This window comes from Lissotriton vulgaris, chromosome 1_1 (assembly GCF_964263255.1).
Source record: "Lissotriton vulgaris chromosome 1_1, aLisVul1.2, whole genome shotgun sequence".
NCBI lineage: Eukaryota > Metazoa > Chordata > Amphibia > Caudata > Salamandridae > Lissotriton > Lissotriton vulgaris.
Window position 1 is genome coordinate 825,063,545 of NC_141685.1, and position 24,510 is coordinate 825,088,054.

Below are 24,510 nucleotides of genomic sequence, written 5' to 3' on the forward strand. Positions count from 1 at the left end.
AATGTATTGTTGCGCAGCGCAAGTCTGTAAGAGAGTTCATGTGCAGGAAGTTCACTAAAAGTGTGTTCAGCAGAAACATTGTAAGCAGATTGTTCATGCCTGAAAATAGGCCAATATATAGGTAGCAGAATGCTGGCAATAATAACTAGAATACTTAGAAAAAACATTATTAACAACGTCACTATACAGTGACTACGCAGTGATTTACAGTATGTACGTTTCTTTTCTTCTCTCTCTCTCTCTCTATCTCGATCTAGGGGATACATGTCAGAAACTATTTAACCGATTCACCTAGGGGAGGACTTAAACAATTAAACTGTCTGACTTGCTAGATCGGAGCTTCATACGGTAAAGTTCTTGGGGAGTCTTTTCTCGTTCGGCAACGGTAAAATCCTTCGTCTCAACACAGTCTTTGGAGGGGGTGGACGAGTCATAGTCCTGTTTCAGTCCGTTTTTTAGTTCATTGCATAGTTTGATGTGACTCGTGTGGACCCACCCCTTTCTCCCCTCGATTTTCACGGCGGTCCTGGTGGTAAGCAGAACGGTCTTCGGGGATTTCCAACGGGGCTCCAGCGGACTTTTCCGGTCGAAATTCCGGACGAGAACCAGGTCCCCTGGACGGACCTCATGCGCCTTTACATCGGTATTGTCAGGGAAGGCTGCGGCAACCTGTGAACGACATGATTGGAGTGCAGACATCAAGGAGGCAAGGTAATCTGTCAACATGTTACAATCAACATCAGTGATCTTTTTCGGAATGGGCGTCCCCCACATATTCGGTGGTCTGCCAAAGACCACTTCGTACGGGGATAGCCCTGATCTTGAGTGGGCGACCATTCTCATATAGAATAGTGCCACGGGCAGAGCGACTATCCAGTCGACTCCTTTTTCCTGACAGATCTTGGCAAGACGGATTTTTAGTGTCTGATTATGCCTTTCTACAAGGCCAGCTGCTTCGGGATGTCGGACACAGTGGAACCTCCACTGATATCCTAGCAAGAGGGAAACTTGTCTCATCAACTCGGACGAGAACGGCTGTCCGTTATCTGAATACACGACACGGGGCAAACCGTACCGTGGGAAGAATTCACGAACCAACTGTCTGGCAGTGGTCGGAGCAGTGTAGTCTGGGACTGGGTATGCTTCGGTCCAGCGGGACAGAGCACAAACAATTACAAGGACATACTTAAATCCTCTACAGCTATTCATCTGGATATAATCCATCTGGAGGACTTCAAAAGGGTGATCGGGAGGATGAAATCCACCTTGCTCAACAGGGACACTTTTACCTGGATTGAACTGACAACAGATCATGCAAGTACGCACTTTCTGCTTTGCTGCTGCTCGTAAGTGTTTGTTGTACCAGAGATTCTGTAAACTGTCTAACATGGCTTTCTCTCCTAGATGGGCCGGGCTATGTGCTGTATTTATCATGACCTGAACCATTGAGTCGGGGAGAAACCATATAGATTTTCCCTTCGTCACCCAACCTTGATCTGTCTGAATCCCTCCTAGTTCAGTCCATTTCTTTATCTCCTCTGGAGTAGCATGTGTCTGGACATCAATTACGTCTAGGGCGGGATCTCTAACTGCCATACACTGTGTCGGTACTATTGTCTTTGTCACATCAGTAGTCTGGGTGTGAGTCAGTGCTGTATGTTTTGCTGTCTGGTCTGCCAGGTCGTTACCCTGGGAAACAGAATCTGTGACTTTAGTATGTGCTTTACACTTCATGACTGAAATGGCTGAAGGCAGATGTATTGCTTCTAGTAGTGCTTGAATGAGAGGACCATGCTGTATCTTTGTACCATGAGAGGTCAGAAAACCTCGTTCTTGCCAGAGCATGCCGAAGTCGTGTACGACTCCGAACGCATAACGGGAATCTGTGTATATGTTAACATTTCTGTTTTTCGCTAGAATACAGGCTTGGGTCAGAGCGATGAGCTCTGCTGCTTGAGCAGACAGTGTGTCAATACGATGTGTTTCTTTAATTTCAGTTTCAGTGGTCACGGCATACGCGGCCACTAATTCTCCTGTACTTGTTCTCATGCATGAACCGTCCACATAAAGTGTCAGGTCTGGATTTGTCAATGGGACATCTGTTAAGTCTCGTCTAGGCTTTGTTACTGCATTAATTATTTCTATACAATCATGTGGAGCTGGATCTGTCATAACTGTAGGTAACAGTGTTGCTGGATTCAGGATGTTGCAACGCCTGATTTCTATGTGTGGCTGGAATAGTGTTAATTCATAACCTGTCAGTCGTGCTATAGTTAAGTGTTGAGTCTGGGTTCTGTTTAACAAAACCTCTACAGAATGTGGTACTTGAACTGTTAACTGATGACCTAAAACAATTGAATCACTTTGTCTTATTGCTAACGCTGTTGCTGCTACTGACTTTAAGCACGCAGGGAGTGCTTGGGCTACGGCATCCAATGTACTAGTTAAATAAGCACAAGGCTTATGTGAACCTGCTTGATCTTGAGTGAGGACAGACAACGCTGTACCATCACGTTCTGTAACAAAAAGTGTAAACGGTTTGCTGTAACATGGCGTTGCTAAAACTGGTGCTTGGCATAAAACTTTCTTTAAGTCTTCAAAAGCTTGTGTATGTTCCTGAGTCCAAGGGAGGGCAGTCGAAGTCGCTGCCTCCTGTGTCGTTAACTGGATGAGTGGCTTGGCTAGAAATGCATACTGGGGAATCCATTGTCTGCAGTACGAGGTGAGGCCTATGAAGGCCCGCACTTCCTTTTGTGTCTTGGGTTGCGGCATGTTCACAATTAACTGAATGCGATCGGGAGTGAGCTGTCTCCCCACTTTGGACAGCAAGTGACCCAAGTACACAACTTGCTGAACACAGAATTGTAGCTTCGAAGGAGACACCTTGTGTCCCTTGTCGGCCAGGAAATGTAAAACTGTCAGTGATGCTTTTTCACATTCGGGCTCACTTCGTGCGGTGATCAGCAGATCATCGACGTATTGTAGTAAAGTGGTGTTGACTGGCATTTGAATACAATCTAGTTGTCTCTTCAGTGCTTGACTATAGATGCTGGGGCTTTCTGTGAATCCTTGAGGTGCGCGCGAAAATTTGAAACTGCGTCCATTTAAACAGAATCCGAAGAGATATTGGCTCTCTGGATCAATAGGCACGCTGAAGAAGGCGTTCTTGAGATCAATTACAGTAAAGAACGTTGCTTCTGAATCAATAGCAGTCAATAGAGATGATATATCGGGGACCACAGGATACTGTGGGATAATGCATTTATTCAATTCTCGAAGATCAATCACCAGCCGATATACTGGCGGTGCATTGGGATCAGTACGTTTAAGAATCGGAATGATGGGTGAATTACAGATATTGGAGTCGGTTTCGACGACCACTCCTTGGGCAATGAGCTCTTCAATGATTTTCAGTAAAGCCACTACAGCATCGGGTGGTAACTTGTATTGTCTGATTCTGGGTAATACAACACCTGCCTTGAGTGTAACGCGGTATGGTGTAATGTGCATACATCCTACATCAGTTGGGCCTTTTGCCCACAAGTAATCAGGTACATTTTTCAATCTGACGTCAAACTCACGCAAAACATAATGGCCCTTGAAATCCCGCAGAAAGAGTCTAACTCCCTCCGGGGAACAGCAGATTATGGCTCCTAGAGCCTTCAATGTTTTAATTCCTAATAAATTTTCTGGACATGATTTCGTGAGTAACAGGTCTGTAACACGTGATAATGGACCCACAGCCAGGGGAACTGGTTCTGATACTTCATTTACAATAGGCTGTCCTGAAAAACCAAGGGAAACATTTTGTGAGCCTGAGAGGGGTGCCCCTGGAACCTCGTCATGACTTATTGTAGTGCGACTTGCCCCTGTGTCAATTAAAAACTTTCTGTCTTTTCCCAATACTTGACTGTGTACATAAGGACCTTCTTGATCTACAGGAATCTCAATAAGAGGCAAGCCACCTTCCCTCTCTAGGCTGTTTCATGTATATCGGGAGTATTCGGGGTAAGCAGACTGGGCATACTGGTACATCTGTTGTGAGACTTGCTGAGTCGCAGCAATGGGCTGTGGCTGTGGTACTGCTACGGTCTGTGCTGTCTGTGCGGATGCATGTATAGGCTGTGTATTCTGTGTAGACTGATGCTGGTTATGGTCTTGTCTAGGCGGATGCGGTCTTTCTTTAGTTTTACCTGTCGCTATGTTATGTTTCAGAACTGGACATTCGTGTACGTAGTGACCTGGCTGCTTGCAATAATTGCATGTCCCTTTAACAGGAGCCGCAGTGTGACTTGTCTGGGTCGTACCTTTCCTGTGACTGTCGGATGGGACCGTCTGAGCTACTAACATTTTCATTTTCGTGTCTTTCATACGTTTCTGTTCCTGATCTTGTTCTTCCCTAATTCTATTCTGGTGATATTGTAACATTTGTAACATCTGGGATGGCGTATTTGCTTGCCATGTACTCTCGACTTTATACACTCTATTTTTAACTAACGGTAGGGAATTCTCGACTAACTTTGATACAAAAAGATGTGGGTACGACTCGCTACTTGGCTGGAGGCCACTATTGATAATAAAACATTTCTCGAATCTTGAATAGAAGTCGCTAGTATCTTCATCTTGTTTCTGTTTACAGGACGAGATTGCGTCCCAATCTTCTTTTCTAGTTGTCAACAATCTGGGCAAGACCTGTACTATCAAACCTGGTAATGCTTTAGTTTTGTCCCCAAGGCCTAACCCTGGAACCCGTTTTTTCTCTTCTTCTTCTATTTCTGCCCAGGCAATCTTTGTGTCTCCCACCTCCCATTCCTTTTCCTTCAGTTTCTCAAATATACCCGTAGGCAGTAACACTTTCAACATTTTCATGATATCATCATACGTGTAGTCTCCCATCAGTAACATATCTTTGAGCTCTCTATGAAAACCTGCAGGGTCTTTATCATGGCACGGGACTAATTTCTTCATTTCTAACAGTTCTAATTTAGTCAGAGGCGTGTGTACATACACGCGTTTCAAAACCTTATCCTCACCCATAACAGGGTGCACTTCTCGTAAGGGGTTCTGACTTTCAATACCACCCCTGCACTGCATATGGTACATTTTCCTCTCTGGAGGTGGGGCGGGAACATGTTCAGAGCTTACAAAGGTATCATATCTGCGTCGTTGTTCTAGAATTATTTGAATTAATTTGGTACTTAAGCCTCTCCATCTATCCATCAGTAGTGCTTCTAGTGTCTCGTGTAAGGGACCTGGATCGGAATAATGTTTTCTGTATTTAATCAGAAGATGCTGAATCATGTATACACCTGCTAGTTTCTGTTCGTCGGGGGAGAGGTTCAGAAATGTCTGCGCCACTGTGTCATCATTATATATGTCTGCATTTTCGGCCCATGATACAGCTGATCGGGCTAGTTCTTGTTCATCCATAGAATTGAGTACATGGTACCCAACTCGATCTCGAAGCCGTTTATCAGTTTCCTGGAACTGATGCTCAGCAGAATTCGGATTCGTTAAGGCAGAGAAGAAAACTCTCTTGCTCTCCGGACGGACACCTTTCCTAAGGTAGTTTCCCCTACCTACATATGCTATAATGTCTGTAGACTTTCCTGATGTCTCATCTTCATTTTCTTCCTCAGAGGAAGTTTTATCAGTTTCTTCCTGATGCGCAGTTAATACTGCCTTTCTAATTTTCTGGGACATAGCGGCTATGCAAGTCCCCTTGTCATGTTTTGCTTCTGCTATATTTTGGCCCCACTTGTTCAATACGTCTAATTCACTCTGATCTGTTCCGGGCCTGTCTCGTTCTCTTATTACACAATTAATGAAGAATCGTAATATCTGTTTTTGAATGTCAACTTTCTGTTTATACATGGCAGCTTGGACACTGTCGGGATCTTTCCCTGTCTGTATGAATTTGTATAGTCTGTCGAGGGCTTCCTGCATTCCCACACAGCATAACAAGCTGTCGGTGGCAGATCTTAAGCGCAGTGATGCTAATACCATTAGATCGTCTGTTCCGGGTACTGGATCATATCTGCAGAATGACATCCTATCTTTCAATGCCTCAAGCCGGGATGAGTAGTGGGGAGACTGGAAAGGATTCTGTGTGTCTTTTAAATGCAATCTGTGTGTCGGTGGCGGGGTCTGTAGACCCGCTGTCGCACCTCCTGAGGCGGATGCTTGGGCATTATCTCTCCGTGGAGTCTGTATCTGAACGTGAACTTGTCGTTTAGGTGGATCAGGCAAACGTGGTTTCGGTAGGTCAGTTTTGAGTAGGGGAAGTGGCGGGGCTGGCGGAACAGGAGAAGTCTGTTGCGGTACCGGCGGAACGTGACCTGGGGGTGGAGTACCACCCCCGTCCCTGTCTGCAGGCAGGGCGCGAACAGGCAGATTGGTGTAAGCTGGTGCTACATCATCTAGATAGGAATTTAGGAATATGTCTTTAGTAGTCTTGTGCATTACTTTAGTTGGAACCAATGGTGACGGCAAATTTTTCGGTATTTCTGAAATGGCGTCAGGGGTACCTTCGGCCAAAAGATACATGTTGTTCACTTGGCTATTTTGGGTACGATCTATTTGTTCTAATTTTACTCGAATTCCCTCAGTAACTAATTCGTTTTCTTGGGCCTTTTCTGATTCTTGAAGTCTGTCTTCTCTACGGAGTGCTCTTTCAGCACGCTTACGTGATTCCTTACGCCAAAATTCTATGGCGTCTTTCTGAGATTGTCTAGCTTTCTTTTTCCGTAATACTTCTTCTACCTTTATGATGCACTCGGCATCCCATGTTCCGTTAACTGGCCATCGGTATCTTTCCTCTAGGTGCTTGGTATAATCGGTCCATAACTCTAGATACAGAATGGCGTCTATGCCAGGTTTATTGTACATAAAATTACCTGGAGTGTCCCTAGGGGGGATTGGAATCTCTTCCTCTAACATCCCTTTCCTAGTTCCTATCTGCTTTAACTTGTTAAAAAACGGCATTGTGCCTACTTGATACTGAAATGCTTGATCCTTGATACTCAATGTTGACTGTAACTATTTATACAAGAGACACAATAATGCACAAAAACAATCACATTCATACCACGACATTAATTACAAAAACATTTAAAACATAGATGACTACCCCTCTATACTAGAAGTACCGCTCAACGATACGGATACACTGCTGTAACAGTGCAGAAATTCGGAATACTTTATATACTGCTAAACAGTACAGATACACTGCCTAAAAACAGTGCAGACCGGACTTGCGTACCCAAACCCGTCTAGATACGACCCAGCAATGGTACTCACCGGGAAGCACGGAAAACAGAAGGCCTCGGAAAACTCGACTGGACTCGGCTCGGAACTTCGGAAAACTTCGGAAAACTTCGGAAAACTTCGGAAAACTGGTGGGCCTCTTCACACCTCGGACCTTGCTTCTTTCGGCTGGGCTCTGGTCGGGATCCTCCGCACTCCTCACCGCCTCGTCTGGGCACTGATTGCAGTCTTCGTCACCTCCGTGTGTCAGAGGGGGATGCAGGAAATCCTGCCAGTACACGTGTAGTCCGTCTAACTGATGGCAGGGGACACGGATTGCAACGCACCTTCCGGCGCGTGAGGTGGGGGAGGGGTCCCTATTCGGGCGCCAAAATGACGTAAATAATTAATTTACTCTCTTAATTTCTATGCAGGTAAGTACTTAATTAATAATAACTCAATCAGAATGAAGGAAAACAGAGTCCGTGGTGTAAGAGTTTCTAAGGGTTTTATTCCTCATAAAGGAATCAGGATATCATGTTCTGACCACCACACAGGGTGTCAGAAGGGATAGATGAGCGCGCTCTCGTTTATTGACAATACATAGCTTATATACTTGATTTACATCATAATGTTCAATGTAAGAGGCGTAACAGCTGAGAGAAGACAAGATAACAGTATACACGTGGTATTAGTACATCATCAAGAGGCGTAAACTAGGCGTAAACTAGAGGTGTGTGCTAGAAACGTCACTGATAGGTGACGCAAGTGGGTGGCACCAAGGGGTGGTGCTAACAGAATGTTGCAATGTCAGCAGAAATCGGAAGCTTGGATGCGCGCGCAGCTGCATGACGTGTGATTGACGGGGTGCAGGGGACTTGATATTCACACTGACGGAAAGAGACAGAAGTCTGGTATGTCAGATCAACTTGTGCTTCTATCATATCTGATATCTGATGTTTAGGAACTAAGCTATCTGGGCAGAAAGGTCTCTAGAGCAGAAGCTATTCTATACTTGCTGTGAGTGCGTGTATAAGCGCCTGAGTGTCTGTATGAGAAGCGTGGGGGCATGGGGCCTTACATGGAAGCATGGCAACAGAGGCTATGAATTACTTGCATAGAGACAGGTCGGCCCTTTAGCCCTGCAGCTGAGGAAGGATGTTTACTGAAGCTAGCAGGCTGGAATGTATTTTCGGGGAGGGAAACAGATAACTCGAAGGTTATAGTCAATCTTGGCAGGTAGCAGGCTGAGCTGAGCACGGAGGACCGCGCTAGAAGTAAGTCAGAGTTCACGGGTACGGGGGCTGCTTGGGCAGGGGCCCTCGCAGTCAGAAGCCAGAAAAGAGGCTCGGTGGCAGAGATTCAGGGCCTACTTTCAGCCAGGCTGAAAAACGTAGGAGTACACTTCAAAAAAGACGTTGGCATAGCATACTTAGGAACGGACCATCTAACCCATTCATGGTGGGTCTGAAAGAGGACAAGTTAACGTTGGACGCAAATGTATTTGCGTCTTCATAGCTGGTACAGGAGGGAAGTTACATGCACTTTAACTCGTACATGGAGTCGGTGGGGTACTCGCTAGGGAACACAACATGGCCAAAATTTAATTTTCCTCAGTGTCATGCTTCATCATAGGGCAGCTCCTCTTTGGACCGGCGCTGCAATGCCCAACGGGCCCCTAAGGGGGGCTCTTTGCTGGATGTCTTCTGTGTAGTAAGCCAACAGGCCCTAGGAGATGGGGTGTGGGAGCAAATGTGTAATGAGTAGAGTGGGAGTGAGAGTGTGTATAAAAATAGCAATGAGTATCCCCTTCCTGCCTTCCTTCCCTTACCTGGAGCCCCCTGGCTCACCCAGCGGATCCTTTACCCTTCACCCCTTGCCCTCTCTGCCCTTCTCCAAAGGAACTGCATACCTTTTGTCTGACCTTTATGCCTTGGATCATGTATGCTGGACCTTCTAAATGCCCCCAGCCCTCCCAGTGAGAATCATTAAAATATTGAAACATACTTATTTCTTAAAATATTATATGAGCTCAATGAACCCTTTCATTGAGCAAATGTTTTCTACACCTGCTCAATAACAAATGTTCATTACTCCGTGGGCATAACAGAAATAATCCTGCCTGATGTATACATTTGCCAGTTTATTATCATAAAAAGTGGATATTATTTTACAGCGGATGTCCAGCACTGGAGGGAATTGCCACTCTCCCTACTGGGTATGAGGACAACGATGATGACACTGCCCCGGATGCTCTATTTGCTACAAAATACTCCATATGGTATATCAGAGGAATTCTTTGACAGGACCGAGCCCCTTCTTGTTCTGATTTTATGGAACACAAGCCCAACATGCATAGCTCTCCCTAAATTGGTGTGAGGGGTGTATGACGGAGGGTTTGGTCTCCTGGATATAAGAAAATAATATTGGTCTACACAACTGACTGTGGCTAATGATTGGGCGTTTGCAACCTGGGACCAGCATTTAGACTAGAGAGATTTTTGATGGGGGACCTGGGCTGTCTGGGAGGTGCCCTATGGCCCTGCTAATTCTAAGGTCCTTCTGTACAATACACTAACTGTGGCCCACGTATTGAAGACGGCAACAGCATTTTTAGACTGGAAGGGAAGGCCCACCTCAATGACCTCATTGTGGTGCAGTGATCTCCTCAAAGAGGTGGGACGGCTACAGTGCTTTATGAACTGGAGCCTAATAGGTATATCCACAGTGGGTGATGTGTGGAAGGGAGACAATACGCTCAGTCTAACAATTATGCAAGCCCAATTTGATTTGGCCCCCATGGAATCCGTTAGATACCTGGAGCTACAACATGCATTGGCGACACATATCCCCAGACACACAGACAGACATTTGTAAGCCAATAGCTCGGCACTTGCATTATAAAGTTGAGACATACTGGCTTTGCCACTGCTTCTTAGAGTAATTGCTTAGAGTTATAGGAGAGAAATTTGAATACTGTAATTAAGATTGAAAAGGCTGTTTTAAAATCACAAGTTAGACCAATGGGTTCATGTTATACATTAGAATCATAACATATCCTGACATAACGCTCCTAAGTATGATGCAGCTACCAGTACTGTAACCCAGTGGCCCTATGGCAGACAGACCACTGAGTAAAAGGTTTCCGACAAAGAATCCACGGCCATTTTATATCAGTGCTCCCGACCTCACTATACCCAAAATTACCTACTGAATGCCCTTCCAACTGGTAGATTTATCTTTGTTTTTGAAATAGGCAAACCTTTAGAAAGTGGTGCACCTAGACTTTGTCATAGAACTGTTTTGCTGTTTAATCTGATGTTAGGGGCATTTCGCACATGACCATGAACCCGAAAGCAATTTTTGTTAAATCAAATCACTGTTTCTAATACTTTTGTCCAATTAATTTAATTGGGGTAAACCAGTACTACAACTTTCAGAAAGGATAGAGATGTTAAATTTCCACTTAGAACTAGTCTGTATAATTTGTGTTCTTGCATGCTAATTGTACAATCTTACAGTTGCTTACATCCCCCAAACCACACATACCCTCAAAGAGGACACCTCTGTTAATTGAAAGGCAGCGAGAGAGGAAGAAGAGACACACAATTGAAAGATGGGAGGACTGGGAAAAGGGATATGAAGTGTGGAGGGAAGAAAGCAAACTAATAGCAATTGGGAGAGGATCACATGAAAAAGAAACAGGGGAAGTGTGAGAGATTGAAAAGGGATATGGAGAAACATTGTTAGAAGTGTGCTGCATAGCTGGAGTGAGAGAAGGAATAAGGTAGATATAAGGCAAGAGTAAAGGAGAGTTTGATCAGAGGTACGCATGAGAGGTGATTGGATGGGCAGTGAAAGAAGGAAAGGAGAAAACAGAGGCAATGGGAAATGGACATGAGCTGGCCTAAGATGGGGGTGGTCTAGGGACTGGGTCAAAAGTTAGCCAAGGACGGCAGCAGGAACAGTATTTTCACTGGGGTCTCCTCTTTGTAATCTATGTTAATGGGGGATCACACCTCTCTCAACAGGGATATAAAATGCAAGAAAGTTGCATGAGATATTGCACGGGCGACAACACTTAAGACGTATAATTTGATTAGAACTGTGAGTGGACTACCCCATATGGCAAGTATTTTTGTCATATATCACCCACTGAAAGAAATACATTCGCAGCTTCTATCTACGAACACCTCGAGCTAGGCTGAACTAGGCAATACATGTGTGACACTGTAATAACAGTTTAACAGTCTGGACTGTTGGTTAAATTGAAGCAGTTTTTACACCACCCATGCTGAACAGGCAAAGTTCACGAAATCGGGAGTCACATCCAAAGTAGTGGGCAACTGCAGACACACTAATGGTTAAAGCACACCCACCTTCTGAAATGCAGCACCTCATGTAATGTATCACTAGCAAGTACCCGGTGTTGCTGCACTCAATGAAGAGGCATTATTGACAATAACTCCCTTATGCGTTACAGAATATTTTAGCCATCTCCCAGTTTCAGAAGAAATTGAAGACATTGCTTTTAAATCAGGCTTAATGGTTAGGTCTCTCTACCAGTCAAAACATGAGGTGCATAGCGTCTGGACACTCCCTGGAGTAACAGAGCGCTTTACAAATGCCCTTTAAATTACATTACAACTCACAATTCTATTAATGAAAAGGGACCAAAACTTGGTTTTAAAGAAATAGCTACCTAATTGGACAAAGCCTTTACTGGGCTACTCACCCCTCATGTCACCATCCCTTATGTCAATGATCAATATTTGCAGCTTGACAAAAAAACAACAATTAGGTAAGATAATAACTGTGTTAACTAAAGTCTGAGGTTGGCCGTTGGGCAATCCTTTTGTGAACTCTGTCTCCAAGCCTTGGTCTTTGACTAAGAAAGTTCCTGCCCGCAGGTAGAAGGAAAGGAGCTTGCTTGGTATAACCCAGTAGTCTTCAAATCAATATAGGATGCAGGCAAAGGAACGCTTGTATGCATCTGTTGTGCTGAACAATTGCTTCTCCGTGCCTTTTTTGAGGTAGTTCTGACATTTCCATCACATTTTATGTGACTGAGTGCCCGATGTGTTATGTCTATGTTGGGCAAAGCATTTTTAATGAGGGATAAACCTTTAGAAACCATTACGTCTTCATTCTTTACTTTGCCACGGTGCTCACAACTTTAAATGTGTCCACGCTTCCAAGATGTGCACCCTGACAACAAACAAAAACTTTAATCCTATCTGGCTGTCCTTAAATTGCTCCTCCCGTCTCGCGACTGTCCCACCTGGGAGCTCCTCAAAGACCTTTCTTAACGTAATCTTGAAGGACTGCAGTGGTTTGCCTTTCTTATGGACCAAAAATGTTATTTCAGGAACTACTGTTTTTGCTGATTCTCTTTCAATAAAGATCTTATAATTTAGTTGTGTATGTATAAGGAGCTGTTATCTACCAGATAGTTTATTCTAACTGAGTTTTCTTTGCAGCATATCCAAAACTGCTTTATTCACCTTCTGTTACCTCGTTGGTAAGGATGGAGTGAGTCTCTAACTCAAAAGTCTCTTAACTGCCATGGATCACTTACATAATATCAATGCATACAATATATAAACACAAAAATATTAGAAATTAAATATTGATAACAAAAATATTGACTTCCTATACTTAACGAGTAAAACCACACTTTTCGAGAACACAAATACCATTGTTAAAAATATTGATTTTTGCCTCTATTGAAAACAATATTTTCAGAAACAAAAGTATTGTTACCTTTAAAGAAACATATAATATATTAAACATTTCGATTCAAACAGTATTAACTACAATATTATCAACAAAATAATGAAATAATCATAATTAAATATTAAAAAAACACTATTTACATAAAATAATTACTTTAAATAAGCCCAAAACATTTCTTACACATAGTTTCATTAAATGAAAATATGCTACAACAGCAAAATAGTTATCATACACCTCAGTAAATCATATAATTAAAATATTACCAATCCAATACACCCAACATTTGCATTAACTACAAACATTTAAACCCCAACCTAAATATCATTGAAAAAAAGAAAAGATTATATATATAAATACATGTATATAAAAAAGGAACAAATGATATATCATACATCAAAAATTAAACCTTAATTAGGAACGATTCTGAGTTTGACAGTCTGAGCACTGCCAAACCCAGGGTGGCACAGTGGTGACGGTGCACACCGGTGCTCCGACCACCGTATTCTTAGTTTGACAGTTGGACCGCCATTCGATCTCTGCAACTGCTGGAGATCCATGATCCCAGTACGGTGGCACTGCAGTCTGAAGATCGCAGTATGCTGGCAGTGCCACTGCAGCACCACCAAGCATATTACGACTTTCTTCACTGCTGCCCTTTTCATGAACCTGCCATGGAATGGGTGGCAGTGAGGAAACTAAGGGGCCCACAGGGCCCCCTGTTGCCTCAGGGCCAGGGGATACCTTCAGGGGGGCACATATTGTTCCCACTTGTGTGCATGCACCCCAGTTCCTGCACAGCATGGACTGCAAAGTACATGCTGTGCAGGAACATGCTCTGACGCTCCTTCTGCGCTGCAGTTCCTAGAACCTAGAAAGTTAAAAACAAACTCAATCCATTACATAAAATATTTACAACACATAAACCAAACAATTCCACATAACAATCACGCAATGCTTACACAAACAACATAATATCACATTTCCCACCCAAAAGAAAATAAAAAAATAAAACGTATTATTTTGTAGCTGCAGACCTTTCTCTCTGTCCATGTAAAAAAAACTAGAAATCCACCAAAAATGTAAAAAATGTTGTCCAAAAACCCAAATTAATGCAAAAATAAAACCAATCCAATAGAAATCCCTCGAAGCAATCCAAAGTATTTAGGAACCATAAAAAACCTGAAAAAGTGTTTGAAAAAACAGAAACTCTCCAAGAAAAGGAAATCAAGGAGAAAAGCATAAGTTTATTAAAAACCAAAAATGATTTCCTCAAAAAGAAAGTCAAATTTAAATGTCCATAGGACATGCTCTTTGACAAAAATCTGTAAAGTAAATGTAAACCCCATCTGCAAAGCATATTACATTTCCAAAAATACATATTTTTTACAGTTAATCATCAAAATATAACTAACATAACACAATTTACATGACATAACGATACATTACTGAAATAGTGTACGAAAAGGCAAAATGAAAACTAGTGAAAAACACTAATGCATATAAATATATAAACAACCCACAAAGAACACTATAACTAACTTGTAGGCCTCCCCCCAGAGTACCCTTCCCTCTAAACCCTTAAAAAAGAACGTACCTGTTACGACAAATAGTAGCACCTTACTGCGACCTAGTTTCGGAAAATATAGTAAAATAACACAAATAGGTTACAAAATAGAAGGTAGTAGTAAAAAAAAGAAAAATGCTGCTAAATGAAATGTTAAAATAGACTGTCTCTCCAAAGAAATGAATGGGAAATATTGCCAATTTTTTTTAATATTGTATAAAAGAATGAAAAAAAATATTAAACATCAAAAAATGTTGTGATAAAATGTAAAAAAAAGTATGGTATATATTAAATAATAGTAGAAAATGTATACGATCATTTAATATTTACTGAACAAATGTTTGCTTTAATAATGTTGAAAACATGTGTATGATGGAGCGAGGACTCACAGAAAAGAGATTTGCTTAGACGCAATCCTCTTATGTAACTTTGAACCCTGTATTAACCTTGTATTGTGCAAATTAATGTGCACCACAGACTACACTATAGAAGAAAAAGCTTGCCTAGGTGTTTTACGAATGAGTAACTCGAGAGTGATTCTAAAATGGCCGCTAACTGAAAATCTTTAGTACGCATGCGTCTACTGCATCTACGTAGTATGATGTACTTTTGCTTGGAGGGAATTTCTTGTGCTTGCGCAGTTGCAAAGAAGATGGCTGCTTTGAAACTCACATGCTTGACATCTGCTTTGCGGAAAACTAATACGAGTTATTATTCTAATGCTAACGTGGGGAAGGTATTAATTACCATCACAGAGGAATTAAAAACTTTAAAAGCAACAAATTAATTAATAAGAGTGTAAAAGCACCGTTTGTCCCCATGTGTGAATTTCAGGTCAGCCACTTTGACAGATGAGTAATAATTATAATCCTTAAAAGATGTTTTTTTGCCTAGGGAAGACCTCCCATTGGGTTAAGAGGGGGGGAGCCTGCAACGAGTTTCCACGTGCACATTTTTTAGGCTCATGCGTCTGTTCATGAAGTTGTGAGCCCGAGAAGCCACCTTCTTTATTTCCAGGTTTCTTTGTGTAGTAGTAAGATATACGTTTCTGGACTATGTGCCTACTTTGCAGGTGGCCAGGTTGAGGAAGTATGGCATCACTAAGCCTTTTTACAAAATGCCCAAAATGAGCGAGAGATGGAACATCTGTTTGTGAAAAACATACCGCTGTTGCCTCTGTGCAAGTGAGAGCCCCAAGTATCAGAAATGTCTGTCTAAGTAGAATTCTCCTTTCATTGATCATAGCAGGAAAGCAGCACTAAAGGTGCAGCCATGATTCATGTTTGTATTTACATAACCTGCAAGCACCACCATTGTCTGGTTGGCCTATGCTCGATTGAACTTTAACATTGATAAACCCAGAAAACGCATGTACATGATCTATCTCAATGTGCTGTGATTGATGGCAACCAGTAAATAAGGCTGGGCTTGAGTGATCAGGTACAAAGAATTTAAGAGGCGCAAGATCTCCGTCTCTTTTATGGAGGCTTGGTCTTGCTGAAATGAGGCCAGGCGTACTTCTCTCTTGATGGTCTTTTTCCATATTGTGCAGGAGACAAACCGCAATGTGAGTGCTGTTGGGTTTGTTGCAGTTGTAGCTATAACTCTCTGTAGTTGGTTGTTTCATGGGGATCCTGGTTTTTCAAAAATAACCCAGACTGGTCTTAAGAGAGTTCTGTGCTGCTTTTAATGTTTGTATGTATAATTTCAGGAAGCCTGCCTCAGTGCTTAAGGATTGTTGTACGAGCCCGAATTCCAATCTCAGTCTTGCTCTACAGAGGTATTTCTGTAGTTGAAATATTTTCTTACATCCAACCCACTGAGCATGTTTCAGGCATTCTGAGCCTGCTCCAGGAAAAAGCTAGGCGGCTGTTTTGTAGTGCAGGAAAGAGGGTCGCTTGAGGTACTTTAATTATTCACTCAGCACATTGACTATCTTGTTGGTTGTTAAGCCTGGCTAGACTATACATAATTGCTGTTGATTCCTTTTTTAGTGCGCTTTTATGTGCAGATAGTTCAGTGGATTCTGCGAACCACACTCCCAGATAACTGTATTTGGTAGCTGAAATTATGATCTTCGGGCCCATGGAGCATGAAAGCATATTTCTATTCCTATAGATGTCAAATACTAGTATTTTGGTCTTATCTGGGTTGATGGTAAGCAAATTCTTCAGATTATATTCGTGGAGGCCAGCCATAGGATGTTGGAGCTCCACTTTTGTGTGGTCCATAATAACTAAGTTGTCCGCATATTGAAGAAGGTGGATGGGTCTGTGGCCTAAATGGGGTAGAGCAAGACATCTATTCACTGCAGCCTTCTAAAGATCTGCTGTGTACAAATTAAAAAGTAGGGGAGCTAGCGAGCAGCCTTGTTTCAGGCCCCCAAAAGTAAAAAATGTAGGGTAAGTGTAGTTGGCTCCGTTCTAACATGAAACCAAGTTGAAGAATACAGGGAGATTATGGCCCTAAAAAGGGTTAGGGGAATGCCCCAGTGTGCTAGTTTCCTCTACAAAGTGGGGTTGTCGACTTTGTTGAATGCAGCAGAAAAATCTATAAAACAGCAGAAGAGTGGAATTTGCTTGTGTTGCGCAGCTTGCTTACTGAGGATAGCTAGTGCGATGATATTGTCAGTGGTTGCTGCTCTTCCACGAAAGCCTGTTTGAAAAAAAGGAAGCAGCTCATTTACTGTTGCCAAAGTTTCCAGGTTTTTTAATAGAATTCGAGGATAAGCTTTAGTTGCTAGGTCTAACAAAGCCATTGCCTTTTCATATTCTTAATAAGTTTTATGATTTTTATGGTGGTGAGGTTAATTCATGTTGGTCTCCTGGAAACTGCTGAGTGGGCCCTTCTTGTCAGTGTTATGGTGAGCAGAAAAGAGGTTGATTACGTGTATCTCCCACCCGGTGTCCGAGACTGCGTTTTCCCTTGTTGGGTAAGGTGTTTTCAATGTATTCACGTAATTCCAAAAACAAGCAAGTGATCTGTCCCTGAGCATCCAGGGATTTTTTAGCCATTCCTTTATAAAGCTGACTTAATTTGTCGTATTCTTTTTAGGTCGAGCTGGTGTAAGCAGCGCGAAGCGCTGTTTCCAGCGAAGCCTCTTTTGTTATCCACTTCATGGGAATGTGAGACAGGGGATGGGCACTTGCAGGCGATTTCCCCATGCAAGCACGCACGTTCACCCACATGCCGTGCACATCTCCTGTCTCAGATTCCGAGCAAGTGGATAACAAACAGACACAGACACACACCAGACACAGACGCACGCACACACACACATGCGCACACACACACACACACACACACGCATGTATGCACGCACACACACATACACCCCTACCCCACACCGCTCACCGGGCACACGTGGAGCTTCTCTCACTGGGGGGGGCGGGCACCGACAATGTACCCCAATGCCCCCCCTCTTCACAAACGAACACCGAGGCCCCCCTCACCGGGTCTGTCAGACGCCTCTCATCCCGCGGTGGTGGCGGCTGCAGGGGTTGGTAGGCGGAGGGGGCAGGCACCGGCAATGTGCCTCAAACTCCTTCCGCTTCTCTCCCCAAACTCCTCGCGGCAGCAGTGCAGGCTCAGCAGCAGGCGGGGCTCTCCCTTAGAACGGGAGCTACGCTGGGTCACACGCTTGCTCCCTTCTCTTCACAGGAGCTCGGGGTAGGCTTCTGTCCGCTTCCTGTCTGTGCTGCTGGCTTCACCCTCAAGCAGGCAGTCCCGGGCAGTCCCACCTGGCTTCCTGTGTCTTGCCTGGCACCCGAGCCGCGGCGGTGAACTTTCTTGGTTGGAAGCGGAGGATAGAAGCAGCAGCGGCGCTTGTTTCATTTTGGTGCCAACTTTGCAGGTCTAATGAGCAGAGACTATTCAGTACATAGTACCCAGCCATGTGTTTCTTTTACGGTTCAGAAACGGCTCTGAGCTACCCAGCAAGACTGCAGCAAGCCTGCATCTACTTGTGTGTATTTGCATGAAAAATATGTGATCTCCTCGCCATGTTCCCAACGCTATGAATGGCAGCCAGCCTCCCGTGCCGCGCTAGCTTGTGTAACGTAGGGGCTTGTTTGCTCGGGAATTCTGCTGTCAACGTGAAGTGGGTGGCAACCTCGACTGGTTGTTCCCTTTATGCGTGAGAAGTGAAGCAAGGCCAGATTGCTATCACAGATGCCTCTGCGCTCCCATTTGTCCGTCCTGTGCACAGATCATTACATGGTACGCTTGGTGTCAGCATGAAATACGGGCTCCTCTGGCCGTGCTTGGAGATGACTAAACATGCTGGCCAGAAACCTCTATGTTTTTTCATTCCGCCCTAAAACCTGAGCTTTATTTTTATAGGAGCTCCCTCTCCAGAACTGCTCCACCTTGGGCTGCGCTTCCTAATGTTTACTAATGCAGTGTGCCCCACGCTTAATTCCCGTACGTGTCTGCCACAACAACAATATCAATTGTATAAATTATACTTCTGGCCATAAAGTAATGTATGTTCCGAGCTAAACTTTAAAATGTCAAGTCAAGTCATAAAATTTGTATAGCGCACTACATACCCAGAGGGTTTCAAGGCGCTTAGGAAGGGGAGGAGGATTATTTGTCAAATATCCACGTTTTAAGCTGCTTTCTGAACGCTAGGTGGTTCTGGGTGAGGCGAAGGTAAGCGGGGAGTGAGTTCCATGTTTTAGCAGCCAGGTATGAAAAGGATCTGCCTCCCATGGTGGTCTTGTTGATGCGAGGTACAGTGGCGAAGGCTTGGCTGGAAGAGCGTAGTTGGCGGGAGGGGGTGTAGAAGGACAGTCGAGAGTTGAGGCAATCTGGTCCGATGTCGTAGAGTGATTTGTGTGCTTGGGTAAGCAGTCGGAAAGTGATCCTCTTATTGACGGGTAGCCAGTGGAGGTCTTTAAGGTGACCGGAGATGTGTTCGTTGCGTGGGATGTCTAATATGAGCCTGGCTGAGGCGTTTTGGATTCGTTGGAGTTTCTTCTGGAGTTTAGCGGTGGTACCTGCGTAGAGGGTGTTTCCGTAGTCCAGTCGGCTCATGACCAGAGCGTGGGTGACTGTTTTCCTTGTTTCGGAGGGGATCCAGCGAAATGTTTTTCTGAGCATGCGAAGAATGTTGAAGCAGGAAGAGGATACGGCGTTGACTTATCTGTTCATTGAGAGTGAAGAGTCCAGGATGACGCCAAGGTTCCGTGCGTGGTCTGTCGGAATGGGTGCTTTTCCGAGGGCTTCCGGCCACCAGGAGTCGTCCCAAGCAGAGGGGGATGTGCCTAAGATGAGGACTTCTGTTTTATCTGAGTTCAGTTTCAGACGGCTTTGTTTCATCCATTCAGCGACTTCTTTCATTCCTTCGTGTAGGTTAGTTTTGGCGGTGCTGGGGTCCTTGGTGAGAGAAAGGATCAGTTGAGTGTCGTCCGCGTAAGAGATGATGTTGAGGTTGTGTTGGCGGGCGATGGCCGCGAGGGGGCTCATGTATACGTTGAAGAGGGTGGGGCTGAGTGATGATCCTTGAGGCACGCCGCAGATGACTGCAGAGGCCTCGGACTTGAATGGAGGAAGGCGGACTCTCTGGGTTCTTCCGGTGAGGAACGAGGTGATCCATTCAAGTGCTTTTCCTTGGATTCCGATGTTATTGAGGCGTTGTAGAAGGGTGCTGTGGCAGACTGTGTCGAATGCTGCAGAGAGGTCGAGGAGGATGAGGGCGACTGTGTCTCCATTGTCCAGTAGAGTTCGAATGTCGTCTGTTGCTGCGATGAGGGCGGTTTCAGTGCTGTGTTTAGCTCGGAAGCCAGATTGTGAGGGGTCGAGTGATTTGTTGGCTTCGAGGAAGGCGGCGAGCTGGTTGTTGACGGCTTTCTCGATGACTTTGGCCGGGAATGGGAGAAGCGAGATGGGGCGGTAATTTTTGAGTTTGGTGGGGTCCGCTGTGGGTTTTTTCAGAAGGGCGGTGAGTTCAGCGTGTTTCCAGTCTTCTGGGAAGGTCGCGGATATCAAGGAGCAGTTGATGACGTCTCGGAGGTGCGGTGCTATGACGGAGTCTGCTTTGTTGAAGATGTGGTGAGGGCATGGGTCTGTGGGGGATCCAGAGTGGATGGAATTCATCAGGCGGATGGTTTCCTCAGTGGAGATTGGGTTCCAGGCGTTAAGGGTGTTTACGGGGGGAAGATGGTCAACAGATGGTGGGGTGGGTTGGTTTCCGGGTTGGTTGTCAAAGCTGTTGTGGATGTCTGCAATCTTGTTGTGGAAGAAGGAGGCTAGGGAGTCGCAGAGGGTTTGAGAGGGGGTGATGTCGTTGGAGTTGGCCGAGGGGTTGGAAAATTCCTTGACGATGTTGAAAAGTTCCTTGCTGTTGTGGGCGTTGTTGTCAAGTCGATCCTTGAATGCTGTTTTCTTGGCTTTTCGGATCAGTTGGTGGTGAGTGCGGGTGGCGCTTTTGAAGGCGTCCTTGGTGCTGGTGGATGGGTCTTTTTTCCAGGCTAAGAGCCTGTTGCAAGGTTTTGGGGCTTTCTGGAATCTTCTAGCATCGTAACTCAGACTTTCACCAGTATTATTGGTGAAAAGAGTGCCATTGTATTGGGTAATAGAAACATCTATTTAGAGCGTTAAGTGATTGCACAAATTGTGCTAACAACTGTTATTTCAAGCAAGTTCATAAATGCAAAACATCCATTGGATTATTACAATTTCCTTCATGATTAGTCTTCGACTGGCGTCGTAAGCTTTGCTTACAGCAAACACTGCTGTACTGGGGGGTGGGGAGTGGTTATAATTGTTTTGCTTCTACTTTCTTTCATTGGCAATTAGGCAAGGGTTCAGAGCGTTCAATGCATACAAACACGTATTTGTGTGTAAATAGAATAATTAAAAATGCTGCTCATCATTTCAGAATTACTTTTAAAAAAATCATTATCCAGATAAAGTCTGGCTGTTACACACTGAAATAGATCTATATAAAAGTATTTGGTGGATACTGTTCGATACTCGGTAGGAATGTATCAAATCCTACTCAGAGACCAGGTAGCATCTAAGCTACAGAACCTCACGATAATATGATCAACTTGCAACGTGCTTTTACTAGGCTTTGTGCTGTGGCTAATTTTGCTAAGCCTGCTTTTCATGCTTGCTTTAATCGGACTGTCACAGATATTTTGGCCAGAGAGCCCATGCTCCTGAGCAGCTCACCGGTGAAATGTACACCTCTGCCCCGTCACAGCCTCCCACGGATCCCACAACAAGGGAGTGCTGCACCTGTGGCCATGGGTATCAAGTAACCCGGCGGCGTGCATCTGTTCCTATTCATTTTCAGGGCATCACTCTGGGACACCACCACATCACTCAGGGACACCACCACATCACTCTAATACACCACCATATCACTCAGCCCAACTACATCATCACTCAGCACCACAACAGCATCACTGAGCACCACAATAGCAATGTCCTTGCTTGCTACCAACAAGCATTGCCATAGCTAATAGGACTCGCATTAGGAAAGTGTAAGCTATTGGCTTTGTGAATACCAATGCTATTAATTTATATATTTCCAAAGCCAACACATATTTTAAAAAATTGTCATTTACAGTACCAATAGCTCGGACTTTCCTAATGCGAGACCTATTGCATTGCAAATGCTTGTTTTGTATGTTTTCTGAAACTCTTTGGCTGCTTCTAGGTTTCTTCTTGTGGGGTTAAACTTACATAGGTGGATACTTCTCCTTTAGTTCTTCCGTGCTAAGTTAATGCCCTGATTATGTGGTTGTTGGTGGGGCTTAGGGCCTAATGTTGTAAAATTGAAGGAGGACCCCGCACAGACTTATAGGGGACTGGGGGGAAGAAAGTTTTTAAAGGTGAAAACGTCCCCACTGGGAATGGACTAAGCATGGGCGAATTTTGCGAATCTCGCGTTCGCGAATTTTGCGGATTTGCGAATTCGCAATCCGCAAAATCCGCGAATTCGCGGATTTTTTTTTTTTGTGTTTGCAAGTGTTTCTGCCAGTTCGCGAGGATTTGGTACTAGTTCGCAATTGCGAACTTACTTGTCGGCTCGCAACGGTCGCGACTATGTTGTTTCTACGTCTGGTTCATCATCACAGCCTCCCAGCACCCTCTGTTTCACCACTGGCACCCTTTCTTTGACCCATGCCACCCTCTGTTACATCAATGCCACCCTCTGGTTCATCATCTCTGTAGAAGATGGGGGGGAAAAGCAAGCCCACCTGCCCTGCTTGAACTGACATGAATTAATTTGGGGTTAGTTTATTAACAACACCTGCCCTGCCCCAACTGACAATAATGAATTAGGGGCTAATTAATGTGTCACTGAAAGAATTTGAAGTTCCAGCCTGGCACCTGCTTGTCTGCTCCTTTAGCTGTAAATCAGGACCTTTGTGGCATACAGTTAAGGTCAGAGCAGGGTCACACAATAGTTGCAAGCAGGCAACCAAATTCTGGAGGGCCCCCTCAGGAAGCACTACAGGGAATCGTTACAAATCATGAGGTTGGCCTTTTGCACCTGCTCATTGCTTTTGCTTTTGCTAAAATCATTTTTCGTTTTTTTCGCCGGGGCGCGGCGTCGTGCGAAACCGACCGCGGAAGCCGCCAATTCGTGCGAATGAGCTTTTTATTTTTTTGCGGCTTGTTGTTTCGCGAGTTTTTTTGCAGTATTCGCGAGCCGCTTGCAGCGCAACATGCGAATTTACCCCAAGGTCGAGTACGGGCGCGGGCATTTTGTTTGCGTGACGTGTTTCCGCCCGCTATGTATAATCTCGCGCAGTAAGCGCATTGCGAGTAGAGGTTCGCACGAGATCGCGAGGGACATCTAGAGGTTCGCACGAGATCGCAAGGGAAATCTTGCGCGAATTTACTTTCGCGCTCGTGAACGGGCGCCGGCCATCTTGTTTTTCATTCAATTCCTGTGTCTGGGCATGGTGTTTAATCCTCTTGGTATCTTTGCCATCCTTTGCTTGTTTTCAGTTTTTTTTTTACGATTTTGCTTCTTATCTATCCCTCTCTTTTCCTAGCTGTATATTTTTGTCTTTTCTGCTATTTTTCTTTACTTTAAACTACTTTTTTAAACTCTTTTCTTTTCTTCTTCCCTATCCTATTCTTTCTTAATTTTCTACTTCTTCCTACCTTACTTGCCCAGACCATGGTCAAGCCAGGCGCCGTGAAGCTGCCCAGGCACTTGAGGGCCGCAGCGGCGGCGGGGAGTAGTGCTGGACCCAGTGCCAGGACAGCATGCGGGAGATTGAGGGGGGAGCAGGTGACGCGACGGGAGATATTCTGCCCGGAGGAAGTGGGCGCGCTGGTCTACTTCGTCCAGCGCCGCCTGCCCAGGACCATCGCGGGAGGCGGCAGGATCGCTGCCGGCGGCTACAACATGCGGGAGCGCTGGAAGCGGTGGGAGAAGGTGTGCTGGGCCATATCCCACCTCTACAGGGTCCAGCGCACCTACAGCCAGGTCACCCATCGCTGGACGGACCTCCTGGACCGCGAGCGCGACCTGCTGGACCAGCTCGGCTTGGAGATCCCCGGGCTTGGTGAGTAGTAGTAGCCATTTAATCACTCACTACTATGATGTTTTCTCCTGCTCTGTGTTGTTGTATTGCAAATATTTGTTTTTTACATGGAGCAAGCCAATAATGCCGCTGATGACGATTACATTGTAGTTAAATTATATTTCAAAATCTTCTGTGCATTTCAGGTGCACTGCTCTCCTTCTCAGTGGTGTTGCTACTATGCTTATTTGTTTTCTATTTCGTGGTCTCATTGGCCTGAGTAACTATTATGTATGAGTGTACTTTACAGAACTGCGTAATGCTAGACACTAGGGGGCAGATTACATTTACAAGCCCCTTGCGCCACGTTTACGTTGCCTTGCGTGACGCAACAGCGGCGTAAACGTGCCGCATCCCTGCGAGTCATTTACAGCATGACGCATCTAGGGAGATGCGTCACGTTATAAAGCC